Raw genomic sequence first — 11,730 nt, 5'->3', positions numbered from 1 at the left:
GGTGACTAGGGCCCCCTCAAGGTCTCTATGGTGCCACCTCTGTTTTTAGTACTCCCCTTCAGAGCACTTTCACAACACAATCACCGTTTATAGTGTATTGTTTTACATCATGCTTTTGTTTATGGAAACTCGCCATGTGGGTGACATAGGCTTGTGGCCCGAGATTTGGATAGAATCATTCTGCTAACTTTAAGAACGGTTCGAATAGGGTTGAAGAGATTGCTAGATTAATCAAACTTGCATGGATGACATCTAAAACCTCTTCAGGCATGTTTTTGATGAGAGAACAACATTCTAACATGGTAGAAAGCTCTAAAACGTTCATTTCTAATACCCCTTCTTTAAGGACATGTTAGTGGCATTGAGCTGCATTCCTGTGTGCTGGCTGTTTGTATATCTCACAGTTTGAGCGCTGTAATGCTATCTACAGTAGTATGTGCCTGTTTAGTCTACCCCTCTGACCCCCGCTGACAGTGTGGCCCAGGTTATGATCCTCCTACCTCTCTTATTTACCTGGTCTTTGACAAACTTCATGTTCACGCTGGGATTTTAATATCAGCCCTGCGCCCCCTGCTGGCTCCCTGGGGCTGTGAACAGATAGGGTAGCGGAGATGTAACAGTGTAGTGAGGTTGCCTTTCATCACAACATGAGCCACCCACTGAACTGAAAAGTGGACTTACTCTGCAGGTAGCGCTTGTAACTTCAATATTTACATCAGGCTAAGCTAACAACACATGCTAGCACAAAAAATAAACCGTAACAACGGTTTGAGATTTTTCAAACACGATTGAGGAATGAATGGAAACTATGATAGATTTGTTTGAGAAAATATCTACCTCAAGTAATGTCTAGGCCCTGTTGGTAAAGAGGAGAGGAGGGAGAGGCTGAGGTGGATCATGTTCCTGCTGCTGCAATGAAAATGGGGCTTGCAGTGTAATCTAAACAGCATGAAGGAAGGAGAAGAGAGTGCATTAAACTACACTCATTTTTATTTTTATCTTAGTCATAATGTTGTTTCCTCACCAAAAACATACCCAGAGTTGTGTTTTGTTTCATTCACACATGTTTAACGCACAGATCCTGCATATTTAGTCTGAATTCTTCTCTCAGACAGAAAACACTCTGTTTCACCAGACCTCCATTGTGTTTTTAAACTCCATACACACCAGAATTATTTGGATAATTTCAGCCCCGGAATTGCCAATCTCTACTGAATAAAAGGTAAAAGGAGCTGTCAACTTGAAACTACCACTATATGACATCACAAGGTGGAACAGAGCATTTTGAGCTTTGGAGATGTAGCCAGACTAATAATAGATGCTGACTCAAACATGCGTGAATGAAACAAAACACAACTCGGGGTATGTTCTAACGTGACTTAAAGCTGAACAGTTTGTGAATTAAGTAAAAAAATATGATAATGGGATGGTCATATGGATAATACAGTAACGGCATGGCATTTTATTTATATGTGTTTAGACTGGGTTATGCACTGAGCATCTATTAGGTCTATTGGAAAATTTTAAGGTCTTCTCTCTGCTCTCGTCTTATGAAGCTGCATTCAAACCGGATATTAGCTTTGTGCTGTCCACAGAGGAACAGCACATGTTCTTGAGTCTGGAAATATGGACGACCCCTGCTCTCTCATGTCTCAGGTGAGTGCTCTGTACAATATTTACTTTGTGTCGCAGCAACATCCATAACATACAGACTGCACCTGCAAACTAATGGATGGCATATTAAAGCAACACTGCAGCCAATGAAGAGAAAAATAAACGCCCTTGTTTCAATAAAGCTGCATTTATTGCCTGAAAAACATGCCTTCGTATTTTTGATATTGATGTGTGAGTGGTGAGTGGAGGTGAAAGAGGGCATTGGCACAGACTGGTTGCCATGCCATGTTGATCTGCAAATTATCTGCACGTATGCAAATTGAGTAATATCCCATATGGTAAATGGCCACATTTTTATATACCGGTAGTGCTTTTCCACCTTCAAGGCACTCAAAGTGTTTTACATCAAGGAACCACTCACCCATTCACACACACATTCATACACTATTGTACGCAAACACTGGGGGTGGGGAGTCTTGCCCAAGAACACAATGTTAGCATTCGTCTGTGGGAATCAGTGAACAAATGCTCTACCAACGGAGCTACTGCCGCCCCGTAGCGTTTTATTAGCATATTATTAATCAAACTCTATCCAAAGTGGTAGTATTGGAGAAGCATTAGTATTATGTTTTATTTCCTCCACAGTTGTCTAAAGTACTGTACCAGATCCTAAAAACATGAAAAACAGATGTACTAACAGTTTGCTAATGCATTCACAGTCCTAATTTTTCAGTGTGATGAGTTTATAGACACGTTAAGTGGCCAGAGGGGAGTTGCTAGCAACAACTAACATGCTGCATCCGCCTTACTTCCTGGTTCGTGGAGAATAACAAAGCTTTATAAGTAGCACACAGCAGACTCATTTTGACCCAAAGAGCTGCTTTTACAATATATTTGTACTGATTTTATTTATGCAATCCATTTAAGAAGCAGCCTACTGTATTTTCTAGGGCTAACTTTGCTTGAATAAAACCAAAAAATACTCCATATATATGATTATAGCATGGTTTAAAGATTTATTATAACATATAATCTTTAATATACCACTTATAAATCTGTTGCCATAGCTGAGCACAAATAGATGAATGTAAGTGTCATGTGACGACATAAAATGGCTTGTCCCACCACCGCAAGTCTGAGCATTCAACATGATCTCAGCATTACTCAGGCTGCATTTAAACTTAAAACACAAATGAAAACAAAGATAAACTGTATTACATGTCCATTAATCTGAACAAATGGTTATTCTTGCTTTATTACTCTCACGGGGCTATAATTCTGTAGTGGTAGTAAAAAACTGCCTGGCATTGGGTGGTGATGTCCAAACACATTAGCACGTAGAAGAACCAAGATTTAAACTGACGCCATTAAAGATGATTATTTTTTACAACCAGCTCATGAAATTTGTTAAATATATAATAAATAATACAGAACAAGAAGTGACCCACAATGTGCCCTCTCTGTCTGGCAAATACTGGATAGTAATGACTGTCTATGTGTATTTTAAAAAAAATAATATAGTACTTAAAAAAAGAAGACATTTACTTTTGTTATTAAAAAAAAATTGTGTGTTTTTCTAAGTTTTGTCATTTATTTTGGTACTGAAGTAATGTAACTACGGAGGCAATTGCAGTACTAAAGCTGTGGTGTAGTAGCAGTAGTAGTAGCAGTAGTAGTAGGCCCATAACTGCTATATAACTTTTGGATGAAAACTGAAGAAATTGTTTACTGTAAATACAAGTTGAATGTGTTCACTCAAAAATATATATATAAAGTTGTATCTCCTTTTTCCATTTTACCAATTTATGTCAAATGAGCACATACATCATCTTAAAACCTCAGATATCACCATGTGTTGTTGTAATGTATGGATGGACGTCTTGCCCAAGGACACAATGGCAGTTTGTGTTGGTAACAATCAAATCATTTTAGGTAAGTTCAGTGTATTGCTTAATGATACAACAGCAAACCTGAAACAATGTAAATAAACTAGTTAAATCAAGGTTTTTCATCATGGAGATGTTATTGCTTTGCCTGGAATGTTCCACAGTAGGGCAGTAATCTGAGTAATTCCCATGTCCATAAAGATACTATAAAACATGGAAAAGAAGGCAAAAAGTCCCCACTGCAACATGTGATTAATCATCCATCAGCTCAGCCTTGGTTGGTAAGAGAACAGTGTCCTTCAGTGAATAAGACCTGCCCCCGGCTTCTCATTGGTTTGTCTGTGATACGCCATGTAGCCATCCCACAGTCTGAGCCCGAGTGCCACCCTGGAGTTATCAAATAAAATAAGTGATAAGAAAATCACTGAGACGAGGTCCAAAAAATAAAAGGCGATATAAATATTAAGTTGTTGGAGAGAATTAAAAAGATACATACATGTGTAAAGCGAAAAGATCATGTAAACATTTCAATGAGCAGACCTTCATCTCTAACCTTTGTTAGTGATATCGGGTTAACGTCAGCATTCCCTGACCCCGATATAGCCTTAAACTTTTTTCTTAACCTAAAAGAAAAATTTGGATGAAAAATTGTCACAATCCTTGCTTCAACACAGAAATTGCAAGTTTAATTAGAGAAAGAAATACTGCCTGGAAAACTGCATAAACGACTAGAGATCAACTGTGGATTTTTTCGTAGCCGATGGTGATACCGATTATTTAAGGTCCAGAGTGGGCAATGGGCTCTGCCCATATTTTTGGGCCAGTTTGGATTGTTTTCCCCAGATTGTGTCATTTGAATTTTCTTCAGACACACCCACAGCGCCTTTTTTGCCATGGACCTTTATAGCTTTGTTTCCATAGGGCCGGTACGGGCCGGCACAGGGAGGAGTGTTTCCACTGCGACTGTGGCTGAGTTTTGTGCAGTTGTGTCTTCATATTGAAGTGTTAATATACAGACTTGTGTAAATGTTCTGGGCGCTGAAACGTCAAAATTTCCTCTATTACATATTTTTTATTTATCAATTCAAATGGCAGTTATATTAGAATTACGGAAAACAACACACATTTTACCGTTACATAAAGGTGTAGCAACTAAAAATGGGCATGCTGCTTTTTACTATATTTATTCATTTGACTGGTTGCAATTCAAGAAAAAAAAAAAAACATTTCTGATGTTGATGCCATTGTGTATGCAAGTGCTCCCTCTGCTGATCAGATCATTTTAACATTGCAGCAAGAATTTAATGAAATCCCAAATTCCCTCAGGAATCTTAAATTATCATTGGACACAAATTAAGAATATGATACGAGTAAGGTGCAGCTACACGTCTTTATACTGTAAATGGTAAATGGATTGGGTGAATGAGTCACTACCTAATAAATATCTTGGGTTTTGGCTTGAAAACTTATCCTTATCCTTATACATCTTGAAAATACAGTTTAAAATGATAAGTTTATTATAGAAAGAAGTTCAAACAATCTTTCTTTCTATACTAGATTTGAAGATATAATATATATGCAGACTTCAGCCTTTACTTTGAAACGAAGGTCTGAGTGAAAGAGTGTATCAATTTAACACCCATCACTGTGCACTGGATCTGTCATAAGAGAACAACACTATATACAATGTATTTATAAGGGACTACTTGATAGACTGCCTGAATGTCTCACTTGCTTGTACTTTTATAGGGTAACTTTTAATAGATGAATCTCATGATTGTCTACATCTAAAAACTCTAAAAACTGGCTGCACTAGAACTGAAAAAAGCTTTTGGTTATTTTGCTTCCCAAAAATGTGATACACCCGTGACTTACATTTGAATGGCTATTTCACAAGTTAGACTGAAAGTTAGTGATCTTAAGTTTATCTGAAATCTTGTGCAGTGCATCAATAACACAAGAAGATGATTGTTTTGGGTAAGACAGTGAGAGGACTCCAAATAGCTAATAAGTTATTACTCTAATGGACATTATGTGCCCAGATAAAACAGTGAAGCGGGACATTTATATAATACGTAAAGGATATATATCTGAGCCACATGAACAGAGCATGGTCAGTCAGCTTATTCAGTTGTCTGTTTTTGATTTGGGCTTTTTCTTTCGCTATCAGCCGTCAACTAGACCTGTGTGAATGTTTAGGCTATGGCAGGTTGTTCCTTTTGTCAAAATAGTGACACCGATAAACCACTCTCACATTTGCTGGACAACTGAATGGCCTGGGGACGAATCGTGACTCGTATTGTATAGGCTAATTAATATGTGCATTTACCGCAATTGTCAACTAATTATGTATGCAAATGTATGCTGCATTACTCAACTGATCACTGTAGTCATAATATAGTGACCACAGTAATTTTTTTGTCAGAGGTGTTTTTTTTGGTATTTATTTATTAATTAAATTGTAACTGATTTTTACTCTCACTTGAGTAAAAGGTTTGGTTGAAGCACTACTTTGTACTTCTACGTGAGTAGCCAAAATGATTTTGAAGTGTACTATTACTTGAGTACAACTCTTGGCTTTTGCCCTACCCACCTCTGCATTTTGTAATGTGAATGTAAGCCCACTGTAACCAATGGGAACACATTAAAATCCATCATAAACCAGGAACAAATATCTAGAGTTTCAAAAATCTTCGGGCAGAGGGCCCTAAGACCCCCTAACATGTTTGTCTACTGTTCTTGTGGCTATAGTAGTTGTAGTATTCTGGATTTTCTTTATATACAAAGTAGACAAGAGTAAAATGTACATCCTTACTGTGACCCTCCTCACACATCTGACCTGTAACATGGCAACATCACCTGCTTTTCTATATGTATGCCAATATACAAGTTAACAGCTCTACTGTGTAACATTCTAATCTAGATAAAGCAACAGCATCACTATGGATACCAGAAATGTTAGTGCACCTTTGATGTTCTGAATCTTTTTTGTCAGCAATTATTTGCTATTTTACACAAACATGGGACATACTACATTATTGTACATTATTTCACTCTATTTATCAAAGTTTAACACAAAATCAGCATATCAACAAGAGCCATTATATCTGGCCCTTTATGATGTCATCCAAATACCAGCGATTCCTTTTAACAATGTCCCTGTTTATTTTTTATGTAGTTTCACTGTTTTAAATAAATGCACTCACACATCAGACACACCATAATGTCTGCCAATCTGTCAACACGGCTGCATTAAAATCACCAAACATTAACATGCACAGAGCCTAAGCCAGCCAAAGTCACTGTGGGCCAGACTGCATTCCTCCGGCAGCTGCCTCTCTCACATCTGCTCCACTCTACGCACAAATGTATTCAGTTTTAGTGTGATGAAATACTGCGCAGAGGCTAGCCGGCCCCGCGCGTCTCTTATTTGCGTCCCCCCGTTGGTCGTTAAATCCTGAGTGGCTTCTGTTGGACTGTCTGCGAGCTGCTGCTACAACTTACACAGCCTGTAAAACACTGGAGACAATGCTACAAATAATGGGCTAGTATAGCACGTCATGGCTCTGGTGAAGGGGACATGGTGTACAGCGAGTTTACAGGAGGTAACACTTTATAATAACTACACTTCAACATATGAACACACAAACTCCTAAACCCTTAGTTAAAGGACATACTTGAGTAAATTGGGTTTTATGAGCTTTTAACCATGTTATAACATTGTTAATGCAGCTAAAACAAAATAACCAGAAAAAGCATAGTGTCTTACTTAATAAAGCTGCATAGAGTAAAGTAGGGGTCATGTGTATCATGGCAGCCAATCGCAAAGGTTTCTCTAGGAGTACTTTAAGATCTTCCAGGGATGTTGAGGGAAATTGAAGAATGAGTCAAATGCTGGAAAGTTTGTTTTTTTGTATTTTGTTTTTTTTTCGGACAATGAACTCAATAAAAGTCCCAAGTTCAACCAAGTAAAAGTCGGGTCTAATGGGGAACGCATGACCTCAGAAAGCAGCAAAATATTCCAAGGTATTTTTAAACTATTTTGGCCATTTTACACAATTTATTGTCCAAAATATTACACAGAAGGGCTTTAAGCTTACATTAAATCCAGATTGGATTACTTTGCTCACTTAAACACAAACCAAACTCGTATACATGAGTTGACTATTCCATGATCCTACTTTGTCCTCCCTGGTGTGATCTATCAGGCCAAAGCCACATTTCAGACCCTGGTTTTGGAGTGCTCCCCCACAGCTTGGAAACCAAACATCTCCCGGCGATGGAGGATGTTCTCAGTGGGGCAAACTGTTCTGGTGACACCACAAAATGCCAAAACAGCAATCACGACAGGCCTGCATCTTATTTCTGTCCCATCAGCGTGGCTAAAATAACACCCTGATGCTAGGGCTGCTGCAGTAAAAAGAGCTTTGTGCAGAAACATGGGGACCACTGCGTAATTATGCCCTTAGCTCCTAGAGTCACAGACCAGTTAGACAACCCAGGATCACGACACTTTAGAGAAATGTTGTCTCAAATGAGGTTGGGAATTTGGTGATTCATTCAACCAAAGTAGCAAAAAAGCACGCCAAGACTTGTTGATTGCTAGTATACTTGTGCATGTAATCTTTATCTTTATTGAAAGTGTAGCATGAAAGGGGGGGTGAAGAGTGAAAGGGACATTCAGTAAAGCGAATCTGTCTCGCAAAGCTGAGCCGAAAACAGTCCATCATGTTGACGTCAGCCTAGACTCAATTACAGGAACTACATGAATTATAACTGCTTAACTTGTGTGTTACAGTGTGTTTACTTTCCTCAAATATACAGATAAATCAACAGGTTGTTCAAACTAATAACTAGGTGCGTATGAAATGTAAAACATAAAAGACCAAGGCCATGGTGTCCAAAAGTGGTTAAAAAGCCTGAATATTGCATAACAAACTGTTTGACTTGCACTTTAGCAGTAAATATATGAGTCTTGTAACCTGGCCAACTAGATGAATTCTCACAATATTTGTGTGTTCACATACTCATGAGAATCCAGACGTACAACCCCCTACAGGACAGCACTGTGGTTGTGCGGAAGCTAAAAACAAAGTGTCCAAATCATAAACTGAATTTTATTTTTGAAAAAGAGCCCTGACTGAACATGCCTTTTCAGAATCCTTTCAGCAAGAGGTGAGAGTAATCCCATCGTAATAATGTGTAGAACTCCACTGAGTGAACGTCTTACGAACATTTGAATGTCGGACTTGAACCTGATTGGCCCATTAGCTAAAATGATGAAATTGTCTTTATATACTGTTATACTGTTCTACATTTATACTAAGAGTAAAAGTGACTGCACATTGTGAGTGCTGCCTCTATAGACTGCACATACATATTTCTTTGTATATTAACCAGTCATATTTCTTGTTGAGTGCATTTTGATGAAGCATGAACACTGGCACAGGACTTTGTCTTGGAGCCAGCCCAGAGTTTATTGATTTCTAAACACTGTGAGTCTTTCATCTACAGATTTGGTGTAAGAAAATAGATCATTGTCGTTACGTTTGTTTACGTTCTCACCCTTAGATCATGTGTGTTGTTATACATGTGCCAACAGCCAATAGGTCCGACTATATGTTAAACTATATGTTTTACTGACATGTTTTTTCATTAGAAACATACCTGGACTGCTAAACTCTGATCTGGCCTCTGATAGTTGTTATAAACTCATCGCTGTGAATAAATAGGATGTTCGGAATAATATCACGAAAATGGCTTTGAATCACTAGAAACAGTCTAAAACTAGTTCTGTTTTTCACATAAGAATCAAGTACTTTACCTTTTAAAAAAAATAACCAAACTGTTGATTGTGCTCAAACATTCCTGAAGTTCTGAATCCAAATGTGCCCAACCTCCTCCTCCGTAGAACCATCCAGGAGGCCCAGTTGCACTGACCTTAGCCTGACTTAGACATCGGATCCACGGAGCTAATTCCTCGGCATTATCCCCCATAAACACAGAGATCCAGGATATGCTCCATTTAAGCCTGAAATGACTCTAAACGGCCGGAGAACAGGAGACGTGCTGCGGTGAGCGTCTGTACAGATTATGGTCAGTATATGGCAAATAGGCAATAGTTTTAAGCAGATAAAGTTTGTGTAAGAATAATAATATACCAACAAGAACATGCAAAGGGGCAGTCAGTGGATTATGAGAGAAAAACATGGGGATGTATTGGTATCCAAATCTTTGCAATAGCATGAAATTATAATATTATGCGGAGGGGCAGCTTATGTTCTCATTGCCAAACTTCTATGCTAGATTTCAAAAGGCTTTTTACCTGATTGTTCTCAAAACATGCAAATCAAGTACCACATAAGATAAAAACATCGATGACAGGACAACCAGATCTACCAGAGAGAAACAAGGACTGACCCAAAGGAAGACAGAAATGTGTTTATTAAATGTGCCCTACCAAACTTCCGATAGAGGATCAGCCACCTACTTGCCTCCATTGAGATGTTATTACTTTGTCTAAAATGTTTCACAGTGTGTTTCCTTAGAAAGTATCAGGGTCAATTACAGGTGTGATCTGTGGAAAGGCATGCCCACACACAGTAAGTTTTGGATTGTTTTTGCAAGGCTTGTAATTGAACAAAAGCAATATAGATAAGTGTAATACCACACTGTGGAACGTTCCATGCAACACAATATCTTCTCTATAGAGACAAGCTTGCAGCAGATTGCCACCTTAAGGAGCTCACAGTAGTACCCATTATAGTTTGAGAAACACTGTCCTAACTCTAACCCACACCCTGGCCCTAATCATAAACCTACAACAACCTCTTAACCTAATACTTATGTTGGCTCTGGCAAAAAACAGCAGGCACGTCCAAACTATGGCCTGGGGACTAAATGCAGCCCTCAGACCAATTTTTGTTGGACCCCAGGCCTCCTGCTAAATTGACCCAAATGATCATACAGCGGGCAGGTTTTATTGCAAATGTAAGCAGTTCTACCACTATAACCTCAATAACATCACATTGCATTCAGATACAGGCTTAAAATGTATGTTCCAACCCTATTAATATGATGTCTCTGTCAAAGCTGTGTGAGAATCCATCTGAATGTTTTACTCTATTGATCGCTGGTCTGTGTCCCTACTTTTCAAATACAAGTTTAGACACCTCTGTCTTGGAAACTAAATAAATAAAAGGAACAAAAGATTGGAACACACTGTGAAGCCTCCCAGTATTGCATAAAGTATTCTCTAAAAAAAAGTCTGAGAGCAACAATACTCATATTTCAAACATTTCACAAACTGATAATTAATTCCATGATGTTAGCTGCACTAAGATGGCGCAGAGATTGAAGTCTATCTAGATCATTTTGATACAGTGATGTCGCCAAAAACACAAATCTGACTCTGCGTCAACAGTAGCTCATGAAAACACCGTCTCTCTCTCATCTCACTGTCGGCTTTCTTTGGCAACAAAACAACGAGATTCTGAATCATTTCCCATCACTTCAGGGTCAGAACAACGTACATACCTCCAGCGACAGTTCGAACATGCAAAGTTGACCCTTTTTGTTCAACTATTGGCACGCATCACAATTTTCCTCCTCGTTTGGAAGATCGGAACCTTCTCCCAAAACAAAGAGGAGATGATATCCACCTGCAATAACAGCCGCATGTCCTCATCTGGCCAAATGCGGCGCTTACTTGTGGTTCTGGACATCACTGCTCATTTCTGGTGGTTTCGAAAGAAGTTTGTTTGGAGAGAAGGAGGCAGGAAATGTTTGGGAGGGCTTTGGGTAAGTGCAGGATTGAAGAGAGTTCAGTAATGCAGTCTTAGGATGAATTAGAAGAGACTTGACGTCATTTGTTCGCAAAGACTTGAATGAATGAATGTGTTTTTATAGATATTGTAGGAATAACGTTACCAGTTGAGTGAATATTGTCAAGCCTTGAAATGATGTCATCAAAGTAAATCATAAATCAGATTAGACCAGAAAAGTCTAACAATGTAGGTTTATCACAATGGCCAAAACAAAAAGTCACCACCTGGATTTAACTAAGCAAATAAGTACGAAACTCCTCCAGTTGATCAGGTCTAGGTTCAGCAACAGTCTGAGCTCAAAGAATGAGGTCAGCTGACACCTGCATATACTGAATGACCAGGTTATTCCATCAATGGATTTTTTCTTCCTTGATGGCACGGGCATATTCCACGATGACAATGCC

The sequence above is a fragment of the Periophthalmus magnuspinnatus genome, chromosome 20 (genome assembly GCF_009829125.3).
Source record: "Periophthalmus magnuspinnatus isolate fPerMag1 chromosome 20, fPerMag1.2.pri, whole genome shotgun sequence".
In the NCBI taxonomy this organism is placed as follows: domain Eukaryota; kingdom Metazoa; phylum Chordata; class Actinopteri; order Gobiiformes; family Gobiidae; genus Periophthalmus; species Periophthalmus magnuspinnatus.
This window is presented reverse-complemented; position numbering follows the sequence as displayed.